We start from the raw sequence: 23861 nt of genomic DNA, 5'->3' as shown, positions 1-23861 counted from the left end.
GGTGGGGGGGTTTGAATTTGGAAGAGGCCTATTCTATTAGAATTATATTGCAATGTCATTTTAAAACTGAAGACTTTGGGAATTTTAATAAGGAGCAAGGAAATAACACGGATAACCAGCAGGTGGCATCAGGGCAAAGGAACCAGGGTGAAGGCCAATCCTGTGCAGATAATCAGACTATAGGCTGCAGGTCACTTCCCATGTCCTCCTAGTTTTACACGGCTTTTGGGCTAAAGACAGTTGAAAAAATTCAAAGTACTTAAAGATGTATTGAAAATGACACCTCACTGGCAAAACTACATACATCCACTGAGGTTCAGAGTCTGCTATGGTGATGGAGCTTAAAGGGTGGGTGTCTTAGTCACTAACTATTCTATTGCTGTGAAGAGACACCATGGCCAAGGCAACTCTTAAAAAGAAAGCATTTAACTCGGGGCTTGCTTACAGTTTCAGAGACTTAGTCCATTACCATCATGGTGGGAACACGGCAGCACACAGGCAGTCAGTCAAGGCGCTGGGGAAGCAGCCGAGAGCTGTATATCCTGATCTGCAGGGAAACAGAACTGGGGCTGGCATGGGCTTTTGAAATCTCAAAGCCACCACCAGTGACACACTTCCTCCAACAAGGTCACATCTCTTACTTCTCAAATAGTGGCACACCCTGATCACTAAGCATACAGATATAATAGCAGTACTGGTCCCTTCTCAGTCATGTGACCTGAAGAAGGTGAGAGCTGGTCCTGTTCTTAACTTGCCCGGAAAAACAGAACCTCTGTGGTTTTCCAAACATATGTGTTCAAACAGTTCCATCTCAAATAAGTTTGAAAGTGTTTAGTATTTTCCCCGGAAAGCCAGAGATCACAACAGGAAACAAGCCATGAGGACCCTGCTCAGAAATCAGAACCAGAAGCAATAAAGAGAAGCCGAGTCCTAGAAAAACCAAACACTGCAATATAGTTTTTCTATAACTTCCCAATGGAAGTTATGTGATGGAAAGAGGCTTTTTCAATATATGCTTTTGACAGCTTTGTTGAAAATTAAGTGGTTGCAGTGATATGAACTTCCTTCTGGGTCCCAGAGTGTATTCTCTGTCTGTCTGTTTTTGTTACTATGGCTCTATAGTATAGTTTGAGATGAGGCATTGTGATGCCTCAAGTGCTGCTCTTTCTGCTTAAGATTGCTTTGGCTATTTGGGATTTTTTAGTGTTTCCATATAAATTTTATAATTATTTTTTTCTAGCTCTGTGAAGAATACCACAGGTTTTAATGGGGATTTGCTGAGCTTCAGAGAGTCTGTGTTATGGTGGTAGAGCTAAGAGAGTGGGTGTCATACAGATCTCAGTGGAAAAGCAAGCCCAGCCTCTTACCCTTGTAACTCCAAGTCTATTGCCCTATCTGGTACAACTACATCACTTATAGAATTTCCCACCCGAAAACCTAAAAAAACCAGAAAATCCCCTTTGCCCTGAAGAGAACTGAAGGCTTGTCTCTCCTGTCAGGGTCCCCAGCATGTTATATATAGTGGCTGTCCTTCCTAATGTACTTGCTGTCAGGGTTCTGGAAGGAAGGCTCTTTTTCCCTTCAAGGCCACATCAAGCTCTCTCTCGTAGGATGCTCTCTCATGATTGCTTTCCTATCTCAAGGGCTGATCAGGCTCATCAGGGACCCACCTTGGTCTCAAAACTCTCCTTATTCTTATGGTTAAGAATAACCAAGCTTGTTTTTAGCTTCTTTTCTGAGCCAACATTTTACAACTTGTCTTCTTGTTCTAGCTAAGACTATGGGTACTATGTGGAGAAAGAAGTGTGTGTGTGTGTGTGTGTGTGTGTGTGTGTGTGATGCTATATACCGTAAGCTGGATTAAAACTTGAGATCCTTCTGCCTTAGCTTCCCAAGTGCTGATATTATAGCTATGTACTACCAGCTCAACATGACCATGGTGTTATATTTTAAGTTACTATTTATTGACTTTTTTTTTTTATTGAATCACAAACTTTTGGAGTCAGTAGGAATTTAAGGCTTTCATATTCATTTCTAAAAGATAAGTCACTCATCCCATCCATTTCAATGCACTAAGCCTTGGCCTTGGCAAGTACCAAGCATTTGACACCTTTAATCCCAGCACTCGGGAGGCAGAGGCAGGCGGATTGCTGTGAGTCTTAGGCCAGCCTGGTCTACAAAGTGAGTCTAAGTCAGCCAAGGCTACACAGAGAACCCCTGACTCAAAAAAAAAATTTTGGTAAAATGCCCATTTTTATGAACTGAAGGCTTAGAGAAGTTAAGATACTTGCTCAAGATTACACTAGTAAATAATTTCAAACCTAGGACAGTCTGACTGTAAAACCTGTAAAAGTTCTATTATATAACATTTCTTTTTTAAAAAAGATTTAATTATTTATGTATAGGAACACTATTTGTATATATACCTGCATGCCAGAAGATGACATCAGATCTCACTGCAGATGGTTGTGAGCCACCATGTGGTGCTGGGAATTGAACTCAAGACTTCTGTGTGATCAGCCAGTGCTCTTAACCTCTGAGTCACCTCTCCAGCACTATATAACACTTCTGAAAATAACATATAGTTGTAATTGTACAAGCCTTTCTTTTTTTTGAGAGGGTTTCTCTGTCCTGGTACTTGCTCTGTAGAACAAGCTAGCCTCAAACTCCAGATCTTGCCTGCCTTTGCTTCCCAAGTGCTGGGATTAAAGGGGTGCACCACCACCATCCACCTGGCCTATGCTAAAATTTTAATAATCATTTTATAACACAATTCCATGCTGTGCTTTTGACTGACTCCACTGGTAGAGGAGATGGTAAAAGCAAAAACATTTCTGTCAAGAAATGTGATCGCCTTAAAAGTTTTTTGTTCATGTATTCTTTATCTAGTGTCAATCACTAATACAAACACCAACCTTGAGAAGCCTGGATCTGGGCTGGAGAGATGGCTCAGCTGTTAAGGGCTAGGCTCACAGCCAAAAATATAAGAAGCCTGGGTCTAGGGCCCACAGAGATGACTCAGAGGTAAAGAGCACTCTCTGCTCTTGCAGATGACTTGGATTTGGTTCCCAACACCCAAGTGATAAACCCAGTTCCAGGAATCTAACACCCTCTTCTGGCTTCTTTGGGCACCAGGCACACATGTGGGACATAGACATATATGCAGGCAAAAACACATACACATAAAATAAGAATAAATATTTATTTTAATTTTATGTGCACTGATGTTTTGCTTGCACATATGTTTATATGAGAGTGTTAGATGCCCTGGAACTGGAGTTACAGGCAGGTGTGAGCTGCCATGTGGGTGCTGGGAACTGAACCCAGGTCCTCTGGGAAGAGCAGGCAGTGCTCCTAACCACCGAGCCATCTCTCTAGCCTCCAAAATAAATCTTTAACAAAATAAAACAAAAAAATTGGGGGAGGGGGTCGGTTGGAGATTTAGCTCAGTGGTAGAGCACTTGCCTAGCAAGTGCCAAGGCCCTGGGTTCGGTCCTTAGCTCTGAAAACAAAAACACTGGGGTTGGAGACGGCTTGGTGGCAGAGGGCATAGGTTTGATTTCCAGCACCTACATGTTGGCTCACAATGACCTGTAACTGTAGTGCCAGGGTATCTGACACCCTCTTCTGACCTCTGCAGGCACCAGGCACATATATACATACATGAATACAGGCAAAGCATTCACACAGTAAAAAATAAAGAGCCTAGATTTAGTAAAGGTACTCCCTATGCTTTACTTTTTACTAAAAACCCCATTATCTATGCAGATAATATATACAGCCACTCTGGGTTCAGAGACAGAAAGCCCTTGTCTTTTTGTATCTTCCATACAGGCAGAACATCGTGCTGGGGAGCTGGGGGCGTGGAAACCCTTTCTGCCTCTTATACTGTTTGAGCTTCTCCTCCACTGTCCTGCTTCCACCTCTCGTCCCCACCAACAGTGGGACTCTCAGAACTAAAGAGCCGTCTTCAAGGCTTTCTCTGGTCTTAACAAGATGCCATCTCCCCTGCTTCCTAGCTTCCAATATTTTATTGCTACCATCCGCATCCCCACTCTTTGCCTAAGCATTATGTCTTAGAGATGGAATTTTACTGTGAGCCCTGGCTGCCCTGGAACTCACAAAAATCTACTTGCCTTTGCCTTCCTGTATTGTCTTCACAGCTGATGGTTAAGAAAAAAGAAAACAAGGGTTCCTGGGAGAAGGAAGCCATGTAGGAAGACAACTTTGGTCACACAGAATAGGTACAGGGTAGGAGGAACTTACTTTGTGTATAGCAGTTCTTGTGCTCAAGGATCTTTGTCTAACAAATCATGGGACACCTATATGAGGCAAAGATATACATGCAGTGATGTTTTAGTGTCCCAGAGCCAGGATGGAAACAGCAGGCTGAGCTGGGCCCCTGCTCCTGCTCCCTGTGAGCCAGCTCAGCTGCCAAGTAGAGTGCAGGAGACAAAGGAGGAAAACTGCCAAAGGAGGAGCTCCAGGGGCCTCCTTGAGCTTCTTCCAAGGCCTTTCTCTACTGTTGTTTATATACATTTTATTACTTTTTCCAGAAGCTTTACATAATAGAAAAATTCTGAAGACTGTGCACAGCTTGTGTGTAAGCCTCACTGGTGGTATCTTACATTAATATACAGATGGCTGTTACTAACAGATCAGCACCGAGGCATCTACACTCTAAGAAGTCAGATTTCCTTCATTTTTACTTCTCAGACTCCATCAGGGCACCTCATCCCAGTTCACTTGTGTCTCTACGCTCTCCCTGTGTGCTATCATCAGCTTAAGCAGCATGGTGTTTTACTAAGAGGACTCCATGTTTTGTTGACAGAATTTAAGAACAGTTTTTAGTTGGGCCCTGGACTAGCCCCTACTTTAAAGTCTTGCCCATAAATAGTCATCACTGCTGCCTTCTTCACTGTTGGCCTGGCAGGATGAGGGGCCGCTTATTATGGCCAGCAACCTAAAGGGGACACCGGAAGAGTAGAAACTGCTGTGTCTTTATCCGTTTCTCTATAAAACATTTTATTATTATTCATGTTTTAACAGGAAATAGCTCTTGAACTAGAGGAAACAAGGGGGAAGTATAAAAGAAAATCCTAAAGCACCCTGAGTAAAATACTTCAGATCACTCTATCCGTGGTCTACTCAATACAAGAAAGCTGGACAGATGTATTAATTCAACATGATGTAGCAGAATGTGTGTGTGTGTGTGTGTGTGTGTGTGTGTGTGTGTGTGTATGTACGGTATCAGAGGCTTTGTCATCTTTCTCTTCTCTTTTTCTGACATAGATCTTGCCCACCTGTTCTTGGGGCTCAGTTTAGCTCTGCATTAACAATGCCTTATAGGCAGCCCCTGCCTGTCGGGAACAGACTTCCAGCTGCTGAAACTGAGATGACACGTGGTGCTGAGTGACTGGTAGGAGGTGCCTTCCTCAAGAGCCAAGTATCATCTCAACAGCCTTTGTTCTATCATGAGCTACAGGGACCAATTAAATTCCTTTTCTGCTTAAGCTACTGTGAACTGATTTTCTGGACATTTATGTTGCCCTTAAAAAGTCTTATTAAAAAACCACACATGAAAGCTGTGTGTAGTGGTACACTCCTTTAATCCCAGCACTCGGGAGGCAGAGGCAGGCGAATCTCTGTGACTTCCAGGACAGCCTTGTCTACACAGAGAAAGTGTGTCTCAAACAAACAAACAACAAACAAAAACCCCTCCCAAAAACCAAACAACCACCACCACAACAACAACCCAAACCAACCCCCCCGCCCCACAAATGAACAAGCCACTACATCAGGGGATGTGAATTAACCTTTCTACACAGTGATGAGATGAATGCTCTGTGATTATACACAGCATCTACAGCCTGTTCTATCCATGAAGGTCTCTCCACCAGCCAACAGAGCGCTTGCCCAGAAGCAAGGACTGGAAGGAGCAAAGGGTTTCTGGAGGCTGCTCATTCTTCGTGATTTCGGCTGTGGTTACAATACAAACTCCCTTTACAAGAAATTATTAAGCTGTGTATTTATGATACATGAAAAAGCAGACCATGGTAAAGTAACTGCAAGATTGTGATGTGAGCTAAGAATTTCCCACTTTCCAAGGTGCTGTGGGTCTGGGATACTGTGCTGTAGGAGCAGAACCAGGCTCATCTGCAGTTAACAGAGGCGGGCATATTATTCAGAAAGCTTTATAGCTTATATACAATCAGTTCTGACTGCTCTGAATGATGTTTTTGGTGCCTTTCCATTCTCTTGGGATTTCAAAATATAAAGAAAAGTTACCTGAAAGTATGAATATTTTAATGTTTACCCTACCTTTTGGCTCATTTACATATAACATTAAGTGCTCTTTATGCTGAGCTATGGTTCATTTGTTCTGGCTCAACTAGATTTAGTTGCATTGCATTTGGAATAAATGGGCAAGAGCTACAGTTTAGAATGTTTTGTTATGTGAGGATTTAGTTGTAGACAGACATTTGTTTTAAATATTTGTGAACTTCTATTTCTTTTTTAAAACTTTCCAATTCAGCTTGGATCAATTAAAAGGAAGTAATATATTTAAAAAAATAATTCAGTTAGACTATAGGGTTAAATAAACTTGCAGTAACACAGTAATTTCCAGAAGCTAAGGCTGAAATTGAAAGATTACAGTTCTTAGCTCTGTTTGGAAACACACAGATGCTGTGTTTGAGGGCAGGGCAGGATCAGGGCCCTGGAGGCTTGCATAACAAGCACTGTTTATACAGCCCTGGCCAGCAGCAGGAATGGAAACAGAGGAGTGTGGGCCAAGACAGTCAAAGCTGCTGGGTTGTTTTTTTTCCTCCTTAAAGTCAGAACAGCCAAAAGACAGATTACAATTTTTAAAAAGTTAAAGTTCAGTTGCAAATAAATAGGAAGTATAAAATGTTTTAAAAAACCAAGCATCTTTAACACATGCTTGTTTACACATCTGTAGCAGTAAGAGTCCTTATTTGCAAGTTCTGAATACTAAGTAGATGTGTTTACTGTTTTTTCCATACAAGAAGATATACTGAAGAGAAACTAAAGCTGAACTCTGAAAACAAGTAGTTGAGATTTGTGAGGCTAGTGGAGTCAGAGCCCCTGGGAACCTGTGCAGACATGCCTCACTCAGCACCTCATCAGAGTATCCAGTCACTACTCCAAGTTCTCCCAGGGGTATTTGCAAACAAACTTGGGTCTTTTCTGTCCTACAGAACAAGAAATAATGTTCTCATAAAGTGCTTATGTTAACATATGGCCATGTGAAATCATTTATGTAATCACGACTCACAGTGAGGAAGGGCTCAAGTACAGCACGGTCTCCTGAGGACCTGGCCTGCACGTTCACAGAGAAACAATCTGTCCACTTGGGAGTGAGGAGGGGGAGGAGGGTGACACCATGTGGTTTGTGTTTTTCAGACAAATACACTATCTAAAACGTATTAAAACAATTAAAAGCTAGAATTAAGAGCACATGCCTGTAATTCTAGCACTTGGGAGGCTGAGACAGTAGGATCATTGCAAGACTGGACTATAGGTGAATTCCAGGGCAGCCAGGGAAAGCCTCTTGAGACAGAGTCTCATTTTGTAGCCGTGGCTGGCCTAGCTCAGAGATCTACCTACTTCTGCTTCCTTGAGTGCTGGGACTAAATGTGTGCACCATCATGCCAGGTTACATGTGGTTGTTTTCAATTGTATTATAACAAGATTTAATAAACAGTGCAGCAAAACAAACAAGCAAAAAACAAAGCATCTAAGATAGGCATTCAATCTGAGCTGTCATAAACAGCTGGGAAAAAAAGATTCACATGATTACTTAGTCTGACACCATTACAAGTACAATTACTTATTTATACCTATTAGGATACTTGATAGAAAAGGTGGACAATAAAAAATGAGGTAGAATACAGAAAAAAAAAATAGTTTCTTTTGTAAAACCATTTAGACGGTTCCTTTTACTCTCTTTAAAAAATGTTTTCTGAAATGATGCATTTACACGGTAAGCAGAGTGAAATCATTCCTTTAGATTTTCACAGGTGAGCTATTTCATATGTTCATAGCTTCATATGTATCTGCTTTTCATGCGTGCTCCATGGTGGGAATATGCTATCTGCAGTGGGGTGTCTTTCAGCTTCCTGTATTACTAAATCTGAGCTCCACCCTGGCACTTATTCCAGGGAGGGATGGCTGACAACCCTCCTTTTTTTTTTTTTTTTAATTATTTACCTTACATCCTGATGGCATCCCCCCTCCTCCCAGTACCCCGTCCATACCCCCCTCTCCTTCTCCTCAGAGAAGGGGAGGTCCCCATGGGTACTAACCCACCCTGGCACATTAAGTCGTTGCAAGGCGAGGTGCATCCTCTCCCACTGAGGCCAGACAGGGCAGCCCAGCTATGTGAAAGGGATCCAAAGGGAGGAACAGAGATTGCCCCTGCTCTAATCGTTAGGGGAGGACGAGCAAGCTGCACAGCTGCTACATATGTGCACAGGGCCTAGGTCCAGTCCACGTATGCTCTTTGGAGAATCCTCCTCTTAATGTAAGTTGCCATTTGGACCATCTGATTTTATTTCTCAGTTGTCCTGCTCCCCTCTTCAGAGGAAATGTTACATACACCTTTTGAACTCTCTTGGACTGGGAAGGAAGAACAACTGAGAGTACTGGACTCAGTAACATTACCCTCTTATGCTTGTTCCTAAGCCATGTTTTGGGGGTTGGGACTTGGAAAGGAAGAAGGTACAAGAGGAAGGGCTGTTTTTAGACATACAGCTGCTTGTTCTTTTAATTTCCTTTCTCCCTTTCTTCTCCTTCCTTTTTTTGAAAAAAAAAAAATATGAGACAGGATCTCTCTGTGTAGTCCTGACTGTCCTTGAATTCACTCTGTAGACCAGGCTGGCTTTCAACTCATTTCTACCCAAGTCTGCCTCCTGAGTGCTGGGACTAAAGGTGAGCATTATTTTCATAAAGCTAAATTTTCATAAAATTCATATACCATAAAGTTAACTATTAAAGTGACCAATTTGCTAACACTCAGGACATCCTGAGTGCTGTTCAACCACCTACTACCTCTGTTCCCAAAGCATGTTTATTACTCCAGAATAAAAGCTGCACTCACAAATCAGCTCATTTCAACTCTGTCCTCTGAAAAGCCCCCAGTAGCCATCAACTATTTTTTTTTTTTTGAGTGTGTGTGGAGGTGGGAGTTGAGAAAGGTCTTATTATGTAGCCTTTGTTGTCTTGGAACTTGATATATAGATAGGTTGGTCTTGAACTCACAGAGATCCAGCTGGTTCTGTCTCTACAGTGCTGGAATTAAAGGTTTGTGCCACTACACCTAGCCCTTTCATTTCTGGTTATAGAAATATATCTATCCTTCATAATTCATAGAAATAGGACTGTACAACGAATGCCTTTTAAGTGTCTAGCTTCCTCAGCAAAGCTTTCTAGACTCTTTAATTTGTTTTTATGCCCTCAAACCATTGCATTATATATAACTATTTTACTCCATTTAGATGCTTTAAAAAATAACATATATATTCTTGTGGTAGTCTCACTTTTCCCTACTACTTTACTGTGACTGGATCATTCTTTCCTCTTTCTTTTCTTTTTTCTGTTGCTAAAACCTGGGCTTTTTAAATTTAAATGAAGAAAGGTTTATTTTGGCTCAGTTTCTGGGGTTATGGTCCACCGTGGTGGGGAAAGGCATGGCAGCTGGTGTGACTGCATCCACAGCACTGAGCATGTAAGATGGTTTGTTCACAAGGTTTGGACAGACATGGAAGCTGAAGCAAATTGGTGCTTTTGAACCAGAGTCACCAGAGTGTGGCGACTCTGGGAATCAAAATCTTCCCTGTGCTAAAGGTCAACTGAGAGATACATATGTATGTTAGCAACTCCCAGTCTGTGTGTCTGTGTATCACCTAAGTCTCTAGAGAACCGTTATATTCATTCATAGCCAATGACCCAGCAAACAGTCCTTCAAATGCCTGGAGCCCAGAGCCCTGGACAGAGTCCTGGACTAACTTTTTGACCAGGCTGGCCTCGAACTCACAAGAGACCTGCCTGCCTCTGCTGCCCCAGTGCTGGGATTAAAGACGCGTACCACCACGCCCGACTTTATAAATAAATCTTTAAAAGAAGGTTTTTTATTTATTATAAATCACTTTGACAGTTTTATCCAGACTGTCCTATAATTTGCACTTAATAGAGACTTATTTTTTGAAGTAATAAAAAATTCTTTTGTGTGTCCTTTTTTAGTGGTGCCTTTGTCCCCTATGGAATTTTTGTTGAATTTGTGAAATTCATGAATGTAATTTATTTATAAATGAAAGGGCTAAAGGAAACCAAGTCCACAGGAGTTTAGTGAAATTAGTGGGTAAAGAGCATGACTAGGAAGGCTGAAGAGAGGCTCAGAAGTTAAGAGCATAAGGAGTTAAGGCTGCACAGCATGCAGACTCAGTGTGGGGCTTGCTGGCTGCTCCAAAACCCATGAATGCTAGGCTCGAGGAAAGATCTTGTTTCAAAGGAATATGGCAGAGAGTAACAGAAGGGGACACCTAAGAGCTTCCTCTGGCCTCTGTGTGGGCCCACAGGTACAAGTGCACACATTGCCAAGACCATATTCAGACAGAACAGCACCAACACAGATGGTAAACATCTGAATAGCACCTCAAGAAGTGGGTGGGAGTGATAGATCCCAGAGACAGTTAGAAGTAAAAGCAACTACAGTGATGTGATCGGTCTGTGATTCACATCTAACCCAGCATGAAGCCTTTACAGGGCTTGTGAGGGGGTTAAGATGACAAACTAAGAAGGCACCAGGTACTAGACAGAGCTCTTGGTCACAGCTCAGCCATTGTTAACACTCCTCCTCTGGAGTGAAGAAGCTATTTTCAGCATGTAAACATTTAAAATTCACTTCTGTTATGAATTATAGACACCAAATGGCATACCATCATCAACAGATGATGGCACAGCTCCTGAGGCTCATATGCTGATTTCATAGTGAAAATATTGTTTGTTTCTCTAAAGCCTGCTTGAAATTAGTCAGTTTAAACGTAAAACCAACTGTTAACTGATGAGGACAGAGTAAATATACTATAGCTAATGCTTTTAAACTACTCTCCAAAGAAAAGAAAGAAAAAGCACCTCTCCATAATTTCAGGAAAGAAAAACACTGCCTATGAATAAAATCAAACTTGGGGGGGGGGGAGGTGCATGCCTACTTGTAATCCCATCACTTGGGGAGGTAGAGGCAGGTGGATCTCTGTGAGTTCAAAGCCAGCCTGGTCTACAAAATGAGTCCAGTCCAGTACAGCAAAAGGCTACACAGAGAAATCCTGTCTCAAAAAACAAAAACAAATTCAAACCAAACCAAACCAAACCAAACCAAACCAACCAACCAACCAACCAAACAGAAAGAATAAAATCAAACTCTAGTCTTTACAGATTGTTTATAGCTGGCTGTGGTGGCACACACCTCCTCAGCACTTAGGAGGCAGGAGCAGGTAGATATCTGAGTTCTAGGGCTGTTAGAGGCATACAGAGATCCAGTGTCAACAAAACAAAATAAAAAACAAAACACTTACATACAATTAAAGGACAGTTCTCATGATCTAGAGCTAAAAACTGTGGAAAGTTCTTATAATCACTTCCAGATACTGGTATAAATGTGACAGATAAAGAGAGAATAACCAAGTCCTCATACTGACAGATTAATAGCAGTCTGTTGGGTCAGGGAACTTTAAATGTGACAAAAGAATTACTGGAAAGAACAGTGTCCTAATGGGGCTCCCTCCACTAGAAATGCCACCCCCTCCAAGACACTCTGTTCCCAATGCCGAAGGGGTTTCCACTGTAAGAGAGATTGCCACTCCCATTACGACAAAGATAGCAAACCACTGGCACCTTTAAACATAAAACTAGGCAGCCCTCAGCTATGACAGAAGGAGGAAAACCTGCTCCAATAGAGGCTTTATGGGTTTCCAGCATCTTAGAAGGCTCCCACCCAAAGATAACCATGAAAATATGTGACAAACCATTTAACTGTCTCATAGATACTGAGGTAGATAAAACAATTTTAAGACGATAAGAAGTCCCACAAGCCTAGGAATTAATTCCCCAGCCACCGCTTCTATGCATAGGAGGTTGCTCTCAGGCCTTTACCACCAAACAAGCCTACCGATGCGAGGACCCTGACAGGCCTATGGGCACGATATACCTCTTGTGACTAACACTGCCACCAAAATCTAGGAAGAGGTGGAGAAGTTACTCTCACCAGTCAGCCACAAGAAAATTACAGTAGGATAGATGATTGTACCCATGGTAATAATTATACTCATAAAAACGTTAAAAACCATCCTTCCAGATTATCTTCCTCCCCCCAGTTCTAAGGGCTGCTGTTAAATATAACCCTTCCTGCCTCAACTGGCTCTCCAAGGAGTCTACCTGGTTTGAACAGTGGCCTCTATCAAGGGAGAAACTTGAAGCACTCACAAATTAGTAGAAGAACAACTCCAGCCTCACCATAGTCACCCTTCCTGCATCCATGGAACATCCCTGTGTTTGCTATAAAAAAGAGCTCAGGGAGATGGAGACTGCTATGAGATTTCAGGGAGTCCTCCCCAAGGGGGTTACCCCTCATCTCCACCATTCCTGCCAATGTCCCTCTCTTAGCAATAGATATTAAAGACTTTTTTCTCTATCCCTCTCTACTCACAGGATTGTCAACACTTCGTGTTCTCAATAACCCCCATTACCAACCCTTGGCCAGCTTTATGATATGTGAGTAGACAGTCCTCCCCCAAGGGATGGCAAACACTCCCACCATCTGCCAGGAGGCCACAGTGTTTAGGCCCTACTTAGACAAAGGTCTTCACATTTATCATTATATGGATAATATCTTGGTGTGGGACACACACACACACACACACACACACACACACACACACACACACACACACACACACACACATAAGGGTCAATTAATAACCTCTTCTGTCTTCCCTAGAATTTAAAATGGCTCCTCACGTAACGCAGTGCATTCTACCCATTACATTGTAGGGAATAGAAATTTCCCTCTCCACAATATGCCCCCTTAAACTCATCCTTTCCTTTCCTCAAGCCTTAACTTTTGCCTCCTCCAAAGTTTTTTTTTAGGAAACCTTAATTGGTTTTGACCTGGGCTTTCTCTCCCTACCAGTACCCTACAGCCTCTTTGATCTTCTAAAGGGGGATTAAAAACTCCTTATTGCTGTGAGCTCTTTATTCTTAGGCAATTGAGGCTTTAGGTGCCATTAACACACCCCCAAAAGACATGACACTTGCTAGATATGATCCAACATGCCTTTAATCCCAGCATTTGGAAGAGAAAATACCTTCACAAGACCCAACTGTAAAAAGACAAGCCTGTAGGGCATTTTCTTAATTAGTGATCGATGGGGGAAGGCTCAGTCTATTGTGCATGATGCCTTCCCTGGGCTGGTGGTCATGGGTTCTGTAAGAAAGCAGGCTGAGTAAGCCATGGAAAGCAAGCCAGTAAGCAGAACCCCTCCACGGCCTCTGCATCAGCTACTTCGTCCAGCTTCCTGCTGAGTTCCTGTTCTGGCTTCCTTCAATGATGAACTACTATGTGAAATGTAAGCCAAACAAAGTTACTTCGTGGTCATGATGTTTCATCGCAGCAATAGAAACCCTAAGACAGGCAACCACAACGGGTCCTGATTCTGAACCTATATGATTAGAAGCAGCAATCAGAAAACAAATCCCCAATATACCAAGGAGAATGTTGGTTTATCCCAGAGACATGTTACCGGCATCTGAGATGGAGCTAGGTTGGGGGCTGGTTAGCAGCTACTGTGCTAAGAGCTGAAATTGACCAAATTAACCACAATTTACTACACTAGCCTTTCTCAAAGATGTTGCAAGCCCTTAGTAGTCGCCAGAATTCCAAAACAGTTGCATCAGACAGATTCTGTCAGTCTTGTTGTTATCTAAGCGAGAAGACTGATTCCTGGTGCTTCTTATTTTGCTATTCCTCTAACATATTATAAAAGTTAATCTAATTTTGTTCAACAACCATTTGAACTACTTGTAATTATTTAATATTTTATAATTGTAACACATATCCACATAAGAGAGTGCTGTAATCTGTGCATAACTTTCTGTAGTGTAGACTCCTAGAAGCAGAGTGGGTTAGCAATTAGTAGTGTTTGATAAGGTGCCCTAAGTAAAGTCAATCATCTTACATTTCTGTCAACAATGCATGAATTGTTCCCCCAATTCTTAATAAACCTTGCTTCACAGTTTTATTATACACAGTGGTCTATGACTTCCTTCAGTTCTGTGGCTTTATTACTGCAGAACTGATTGTGCTAACCTGAGGCAGCCTCAGGAAACAACTGTCCTGCAAAGCAGCTGCAGTATGCCTAAAGCCAAGCTTCAATACCCGACTCCTCTTCCTCTACTTTCCTGTATGTAAGTTAAATTTTACTAATTTTACACACACAATACCCCCCAACCTCAGTCAAGGAATCTCTCTTGGATAACCAAAGTAGTTTTTCTTTTGGCTTTTTGAGACAGGGTTTCTCTGTGTAATCTTGGCTGTTCTGGAACTTGCTCTGTAGACCAGGCCGGCCTTGAACTCAAAAGATCCATCTGCCTTGTCTGTCTGTGCTGGAATTAAAGATGTGTACCACCACTGCCTGACTGCCATAGTTTTTCAATAGTGCTCTGCTTCTAGATTTGCTCCTTTCTTTTGCTTCATAAAGTACAGTACAACCACTGTGGCCTCTTAGAAATCCAGATCCAGTTATCGTCTTCCCCTGCAACTTTTGGGTACAGCACTTAACTTTCACTGTCATTTCCAAAGTCTGTCATTCTATTTCCCTCTTGCACTTGAATCTCCATTCCCATAATCATATCATCATCATCATCATCATCATCATCAGCAGCAGCAGCAGCAGCAGCAGCAGCGGGACAATAGTGAGGAGAAAGCAATGAAGATTAAGAAGGGAGACACAGCTGGGCGTGGTGGCGCACGCCTATAATCCCAGCACTCAGGGAGGCAGAGGCAGGCGGGTCACTGTTAGTTTTGAGACCAGCCTGGTCTAGAAAAATGAGTCCCGGACAGCCAGTTTCTCTACACAGAAAAACCCTGTCTCAAAAAACCAAAAAGGAAGGAAGGAAGGAAGGAAGAAAGAAAGAAAGAAAGAGGAGTGATGCTGAAACGCTTCACTCTGGCAGAGAAATACAGGTGCAGGTGAACAATGGATTGTAAAATACTACAATTTTAACACTATCTCAGTACTGTTGTGATTATTGTTTTAGTTATTTTTATATTTATCAGCAATTCTAAATTTTGTTTGGTGTAACTTGGGAAAAATTTTTGTATTTTTGCATTCAGCTTCCATGAGTTCCCTGAGCTTTGGAAGGTAGGTAAAACAGTTGTCCTGTTGAAGGTGGCGTATTAAGTAGTCACTTATTCTCAGTACAGTGACTGCATTAACTGCACCCTCTACAAACAGAAGCTTCTCTAAAGCTTAAAGCAGCATCAATCTATAGGTATAATCATTCATATTTTGAAGGCACTTTGACACCATGGCCATTTGACAATAGTAGCAGGTTTCCTCTGATCTCTCCAGCTATGGGAACTGACCAGGTTTACAGTGACAGCTAGGAATTCCTTCTGTGGAGTAGGCCTTAAACCCATCAGACGTTCCCACAACAGGCATGGCACTGCTGCACTAGATGGCAGATCTTGCCTGGCTGATGTAGTTTATAGGGTTCACAGACGGGTAAGACAAGTTAATACTTTTTCTCCTCCAGCTCTGCATAACACTTTCTATCACTATGAAAAGTAGTTTCGGGAAGGATACTTCCAGTTCCTTCCCAGCTTGATTTCTCTACATCTTGCAAACAAAATGTCTGTTGTCTTCAGCTACAGGGTCTTATACTCCAGTTCTGGTGAGCAACCAAGAGTTTTTGGCAATAGCCTATATAGTTTTGAGGACCTCTGGGACCTCCCTAACTACTAATGCATAGGTGGTTTGCCTTACTGGCACTAATTACACATGGCTTCTGGAAGCAACTTTATCCAACCAAACAGGGTAGGTTAGTTTTATTCTTCTTAAGATCAGTACTAAATGGCTAGGGCTGTACTCTGGGGTAGACCACTTGCCTTACAAAAGCTTTGCATATGGTTTGATCTCTAGTGCTGAAAAAAAAATCTAGAACTTAGAGAAAAGTGAAATAAATTGAAAACCTCCTGGAATAAGAAGAATAGCTCATTGGTATTACTTGTGCTTAACATGCATAAAGCAATGGGTTTGACCACTAACACTGAGGAGAAAAGGAAAAAAGGCAATAATAAGGATTGGAGAGATGGCTTGGAGATTAAAAGTTTATATTGCTCTCGCAAAGGACCCAAGTTTGATTCCCAGCATCCACATTGGGTGCTTAGAACTACTTCTGACTTTAGCTTCAGGAATCTGATGCCTCTGAGGGCACTTGCACTGATGTGCACACATCCTCATACAGACACACATGCAGACACAGGCAGACAGACAGACATGCACACGCGCGCACACACACACACACATACACACACACACACACACACACACACACACACACCCCTTAAAAAACCAAACCAAAACTCTACAATAGCCAGGTTGTGGTGGCGCTCACCTTTAATCCCAGAGCTTGGGAGGCAGAGACAGGTGGATCTCTGTGAGTTAGAGGCCAGCTTGGTCTACAAAGCAAGTCCAGGACAGCCAAGGCTACACAAAGAAACCCTATCTTGAAAAACCAAACCAAACCAACCCTTCCTCCAAAACAACAACAACAACAACAACAAAACTCTACATAGGTGGCAAAATTAAAACTAAAGTTTATCATAAAATAAAAAAGAAAACATGATATGAAAATAGTTAACATTAATCTTTTCTTTTTCTGGACACAAAAAGATTCTAAGGGAAAGGAAAATGATGACATCACCCATCAGTAATGGGAAAAAATGAAGCTGTGGACAAACATACTATGTTTTGATTTATTAAACCTCAAGTGAGTGTCTCTTTTATCCTGCCATGAGTGAAGGAGTTGCATTTGTTGCCAAAGTCTTCTTTTCATTACATACCTTTGTAAAAATTGTGGTCACTCTGGTTTACAGCCATCTCCTTCAGACAGTGTATCAGTGGAAAAGAATCTCCATTCCCAACAACGCTCAAACTACCATATGTGTAATTCTCTCACCAGTCCCTCAATAAACATGGGTTTCAAGGGTTACAGAAAGGAAATTATAGGGAAAATAACAATTCTGGATGCTTTGAGCTGCCTATTTTCCAAGGCAAAAATACCACACCCTATAAAGCCTGAGAGAAACAACCTAAGAATTTTCTGATGGTCTTGCATTAAAGATCAGTCATTTCAGTGCCAGAAGGGACATGTAACTCATCTAGATTTAGTAAGTTACTGGACTTACGTCTGACCCAGGTTCTGACTGTAGCCATCCATTATCAAATCTCTGCCTTGGTAGTGAGAAACTGACTTTCATCAGCATCAGAGTTTTGTGATGTGCAGACCCAGTAATGATAATAGCTATCTGTTCACATGCCCTTCAGTGGCTGCTCAGGAAGGAAGCACTGACCAGCAATGCTGCCTTGGGTGTTGTAAGAAAAGTAAACCAGACTAGTTTGGAGCTATTGTCATTTTTCTCATTTAACCACATCAGGCAGTTTAACCCCATTCAGTTACTTTCCTCATTTTGCTTCTGTGACAACTTAGTTTTGCTCCGTGATAAAATGGAGGATAATAATGAATGCAACGTGACTTAAGAATTTATTGAAGTCACGTGTTCACTGCTTAGGGAAGAGCAGGCTAGTAACCAAAAAGGTCTCACATATGTTGTTTCCTTTTGTTTCTCTCCTATCTGTCCTGTGCTGTGACAGACATCAGGCAAGTCCCTGATTCTGCCAATGAACATGCAGGATGTGTGTATTCTCCTTTTTTGAGATACAGTCTTTCTATGTAGCCCTAGCTGTTCTCAAGACGTATTCCATCTATAGAACAACTCCTGCAACCAAGGCTCTGGAGTCTTTGTGGAAAAGGGGGCAGAAAGACTGGAATATTCAAAGGAATAGGGAGATTGCAGTCAGATCGTGTCTCCTAGAATGTCAGAAGCTACACCCCCAAAATCTCACCAACATGTTTGCCTAAACATAAGATGAATAAGGATGACACGAATAGACATGCTAATGGGGATGAGGGGAAGCTCATATGGCCTCAACTCTACACAGAGAACTATAGGCAGCTAAGGAATGCTGGGATCTCTCTGTCGGTCTCTATCTCTGTCTTTCTCTCTCTCTCTCTCTCTCTCTCTCTCTCTCTCTCTCTCACACACACACACACACACACGGGGGGGGGGGCAGGGGCAGGGCTATGGAGGAATTGTAGTAAGGCAAGGGAATGGAGGAAAATGATGGAATCAATTACAAAGGAAGGATAGAAGGAAGGATGAGATGAAATCCAAGAGGTAAGGGGAGGAGTTAAGAGGAGGGAAAAAATTATTACAGAGATGAAGAAAGTATCAAATCCATTATAGAGTTACTTACTGCATTGTTATAAAACAGCACTGTAAAAATATTAAATTAGGTGTTAAAGAGATTGACAGAAAAGCTAGGTGATCAGAGCATGGTTATTATTTAAGGATCTCTTGCTGTTTTGTTGTGTGTGTAAAACAAAAATAGCCTTATTTTTCTGAGTAGACATATAAATAAATATTCAGGAAGTATAAGAAGTAATTATGAATAAAATAACTTAATCTATAAAATTATCTATAAAACTCTGGGGTGTTTGTTTGTTTTCGAGACAAGGGTCTCTCTGTGTAGCCCTGACTGTCCTGGACTCGCTTTGTAGATCAGGCTGGTTTCGAACTCAAAGCAATCTGCCTGCCTCTGCCTCCTAAGTGCTGGGATTAAAGGCGTGGGCGTGCACCACCACCAGCCGGCACTTTGGTTATTTTTAATTAGATATACCAGCCTTCATATCTACTAATACATCTACAAGGCATCAACATTTGTAATTTCTTTTCTTTTTTTCCCTTCCTTCCTTCCCTTCTTTCTTCCTAAAGTAGGGTTTCTTTGTGTAACCCTAGCTGTCCTGGAACTCCCTCTGTAGACCAGGCTGGCCTCAAACTCGGAGATTTACCTGCCTCTACCTCCTGAGTGCTGGGATTAAAGGTGTGTGCAACCACCACCCCTTGGGTTATACTTTCTTCTATTACTCAACAATATGTCATGTTTACTCTCTAAGTTAATAAGGATCTTCTCTTGAAATACAACAGAAGAAGAAGAAGAAGAGGAGGAGGAGGAGGAGGAGGAGGAGGAGGAGGAGGAGGAGGAGGAGGCCGCCACCACATAAACATACTCACAGGCCAAGGAAATCCCCCAACTGAGACTTCCTCAGATAACTCTGGGCTTTGTCAAGTTGATAGCTAAATCTAACAAGTAGACTCCATTCCTTGTCAACTTGTACATAAACACATCCCCTTAAGCTATAATCTCTTCTTTCTTGTTTGTCATCAAAATCTCATATTAATATCATAATATAAAATACAGTACAACTTTAAAGTCCAACTCTTAAGTTTAACTGTAGGGTTCTGGAAAAAAAAAAACAAGACAAAAACAACTTCCTTGCTCCAAAAGAGAAGAGTCAAGGCATAAATATAGTCACATGTAAGCAAATCCAAAGCCTACCAGTGTAGAACAAATCTTGTAGCTTTATACTGGACATCTGGGACTCAGTCATGATGTTCTGGTGTAAAAGGTTTGGGTATATCCACTCACTTCTCCAGTTTGGCCATCTACAGCACACACAGCTTATTTTGTAGGCCCAGACCAGCTTTCTTTCACACCTGCTGCTATCTTTGTTAGATCTTACAGTCCTGGCATTTCCAATTTCTTGGTGTCTCCATTGCAAAACTGAGAATGTACCTTCACCATTGGCTTCTTTGGGACTCTCTTCATGGACGCCAATGTCCCTGCCCCCGAATGTCAAGCTTCAGCTTCTTTTAATAGCCCTTTTATGCTAGTATCACTTTCAGAACCAGTATCATGTAGGAGACCCTTAAACATTATTTGCCAAATTCTGCTGCCAGCTTGATGTACATCCTTGGCCTCCCACTGGACCATGGCTTCTTTATCTTGACCCTAAGGAAATACTTCCCAGAAGCTTTTACCTCAATGGTGCTAGCCTCTTATAAACCACAGCAAAGTTTTCAGCCTCAGCTAACCAGTAAGTAGCTTCCCAGTAAAGCCCAGAAGGTTTTACTTCAGTAGTATTGATTTCTTGTTAATCACAGCTAAATCTTCAGCTCCAGCTAAACAGCAAACACAGATTTTTGAAATATATCATATGAACATCCCTGAAAGATTTTTTCTTTCCTCTGAAATGTCACAATGGGCCTTCATTGTCAGCATTTCTCTCTGCATTATCTTTCAAGCTCCTAGCACTCAATAACTTTTCCAGATCTAAATCCCCAAATCCTTTCATAATCTCTACCCTACCCTCCTCCAAATTACATGGTCAAGGCCCACTAGAGCAACACCCCACTTCTGGTACCAATTTCTGTTCTAGTTTGCTTTCTGTGCTGTGAGAAACACTAAGACCAAGCCTGGTGCAGGGAGGCAGAGGCAGGTGGATCTCTGTGAGTTTGAGGTCAGCCTGGTCTACAAAGTGAATCCAGGATAGCCAAGGCTATACAGAGAAACACTGTCTCTAAAAACCAAACCAAACCAAACCAAACCAAACCAAACCAAACCAAACCACACAAATAAACCCAACACAAACAAAAAACCCCACTAAGGCCAAAAGTAACTTAGTGAGGGAAGTTTATTTCATTGTATGCATCCAGGTTATATCCATCACTGAGGGAGTCAGGACAGGAGCTCAAGCATGAGCAGAGGCAGGCACCATGTAGGAAAATTACTTATTGACTTGCTCTCTAGTTCTCTCAGCTTGGTTTCTTACATAGTCTAGGGTCACCCACCCAGGGATGACACTGTCCACAGTGGGTGGGGCCCTCTCACATTAGTCACTAATCAAAGACAATTTCCCAAAGACATGCCCACAGACCAATCTTATAAAAGCAATCCTTGAACCCAGGTTCACTCTTCCCAGGTAACAATAGTTTGTTTTGACAATAAACACTGACCAGTCTAAGTCCTATCACTTCAGTGGTAAGTGAAGGAAAAGTCCTAAAGGTGCCCTTCTGCATGGGTGCTGCTCACTGCATAGTCTTTGGTGGCAACAACTATACTGTTTCAAAGCACTATGGTAGCCAAGTTTTAGGACATAATTATGCCTACAATTATAAGAAGGAAGGAAAAACCATAACACTAGCTTTTTCTGTGCAGTTAAATAGTTTCTGAAAAAGAGCTCATCCATTAAACCACAAAACTTGTAGAGCTGTGACCTCAGAAATCTTGAAATCTTTTTTTCCTGACCATGTCAACCTCAGAATGATAGTTATTGTTATTCCTCAATGCCACTAAAGAGTTACTTTTGTTAAAGGAGTCAGAATGATGGCTCAGCCATTAAGAACACTGGCTACTTTTGCAGAGGACCAGGGCTCAATTTCCTAGCACTCATAGAATGGCTTACAACTGTAACTCTAGTTCTAGGGGATATGATGTCATCTTCTGGCTTCTGTGGACACTTAATGCACATGATAAACAGACATACATGCAGGACACACACACAAACACACACACACACAGAATTTAAATTTTTAAATTTATTCTTTCCTCATCTAGTTATAAAAAGCTCAAAACACTGTCAAAATGATGAATTACTTAGAAAAGTTGTATCTTTAATTTCATCACCCAAAGATAAATACTATTAATGTTTGTTTATCCCTCTAATCTGCTCTTCAGAAAGATGCCAAATTATACACACACACACACACACACACACACACACACACACACACACACACACAGACACACACAAATATATCAAAAGATAATGCATATACTGTTTTAAATATTTCCTTTTACTTCCAAGTATACTGGAGACAACTTCACATGTCAGTCTTAATGGGGTTACTTTAGTTTCCAAAGAGCTTTGGAGTCCATTGTTCTAAATATATAACTGGGTTACTTTTAAAAAATGAAGTCCATAGTTAAGAGTGCTTCAAAGAACCAGCCTGGAGGCACATCTCTGCACAAAAAGATGTTCCTATGATGCATTTCTGGAGGTGACTTATGAGCAGACAGTACTGCTCTTTATTAGCTGTCCTCAGTATAACCATTTCTTTCTGTCACACATAGCATGCCACGCACACAATTCCTCTCCAACAAATCAGCATGTTCCAACCAGGCCGTGATTGATGACTACCAAGTATGTGAGAACTATTTGGGTTATTTTTGAAAATGATAATGTTCTCACTCTACCTCTAATGTTCTGTCTCAACATTTCACACTGGGCTGATAGAACATGTTTTAATGACCACTTTTTTTTTTTTTTTTGGAGACAGGGTTTCTCTGTGGAGTCTAACTGTCCTAGACTCACTTTGTAGACCAGGTTGGCCTGGAACTCACAGAGATCTGCCTGCCTCTGCCTCCTGAGTGCTGGGATTAAAGGCATGCACCACCACGCCCAGCTTAATGAACACTTCTTAACTATTATTTATGTTGAAAAACTGCTTCCTGCCTTTTACCAACCACTGACATTTTGTAGTCTACAAACTTCTAATTTAATGGTTTTTATTTTTCATTTTTGCCCATTGGTCAGCTGAATTGCTCTTTCCTCCCTTAGTGTAATGATTATTTGATTGAAAAATCAATTCCTTTCAAAAATGTAAAGGTATTTATTCACTATTTTCTTGTTTCCAAATTTGATATTCAGAGATAAATATAAGTCTTATGATTTATCATCACTTGCAAGTATGTTAAACCTTCTTCTTTGTTATTTCTAAATTTCAAATCTATATGCCTTGATAGCAGATGTTGTTCATCTATTATGCTGAATACTCTTTAGGCTCTTCCATAGTGTAACTCAAGCACCCACAGCCAGCAGTGGTGGGCTTGACACTGATCTGTTTCTAACTTGCCTATGGGGAGAGGAAGAAACCCAAGGCCAAAGCACGCAACTAATTTGCTGAAATAACTGGTAATGAGGAGCCTTACTGCTCTCTTACACACACACACACACACACACACAATATCTAGGTGTGGTGGTGCATACCTTTAATCTTAGGACTGGGAGACAGAGGCAGACATATTCTGTGAGTTCAAGCCCAGCCTGGTTTACATAGTGAGTTCCAGGTCAATCAGCCAGGAATGTGTATGTGTGTGTGTACGTACATATATATACACTTTATATAAATATGTAAGAATATATTTCATATACATATGATGAAATCAATAATTTTGAGACAGGGTCTCATATAGCCTAGGCTGCCTCAAATGCCATATGTAGCCCAGAATGGTCTTAAAAGTTCCTAAGTGTTGTGATTACAGGCATGTACCACCACCCAGCTACATAATTTCTAATGGCACTGATACGTAGTTTTTGTTTCCATAATAATGACAAATTTGACCCAACTTAAATAGGATTGGAGACACATACTGCTTTTTAGTTACAAGAATACCATCCCTATTAACCCTGACAAATCTCAAACGGTATGTTGGCTAGTTTGAACTTCAATATTCATATAATATATTTATGCAAACAGCCTATGAAAACCACAGATTTTCAGATCACTTTTGTGGCTAAAGTTTTGCCTTTTCAGCCTGCAAAGGAAATGGTCTCCCCAACCCCCGCCCAACTTCTGCTAATGTTTTCCACTTTTCCTGTGG

The 23861-nt window shown here is 41.5% G+C and overlaps 1 protein-coding gene and 1 long non-coding RNA gene across 2 annotated transcripts in view; both read right to left on the bottom strand.

Annotated features, from left to right (window-relative positions):
• LOC311604674 overlaps window positions 1-8223 on the bottom strand; it is an 11223-nt gene extending 3000 nt beyond the window's left edge. The window contains exon 1 of the long non-coding RNA XR_014781611.1: window positions 1-8223. This exon is cut by the window's left edge and continues 2296 nt beyond it. This is a non-coding gene — a long non-coding RNA (uncharacterized lncRNA).
• The window catches only part of CENPP (centromere protein P), a 193280-nt gene that overhangs the window by 9304 nt on the left and 160115 nt on the right, over window positions 1-23861 (bottom strand). The gene's annotated exons all lie outside the window — the stretch shown is intronic.

The sequence above is a fragment of the Acomys minous genome (genome assembly GCF_964271855.1).
Source record: "Acomys minous genome assembly, chromosome: 9".
Classification (NCBI taxonomy): domain Eukaryota; kingdom Metazoa; phylum Chordata; class Mammalia; order Rodentia; family Muridae; genus Acomys; species Acomys minous.
Note: the sequence above shows the minus strand (reverse complement) of the source record. Positions and strands in the feature narration are given on the sequence as shown.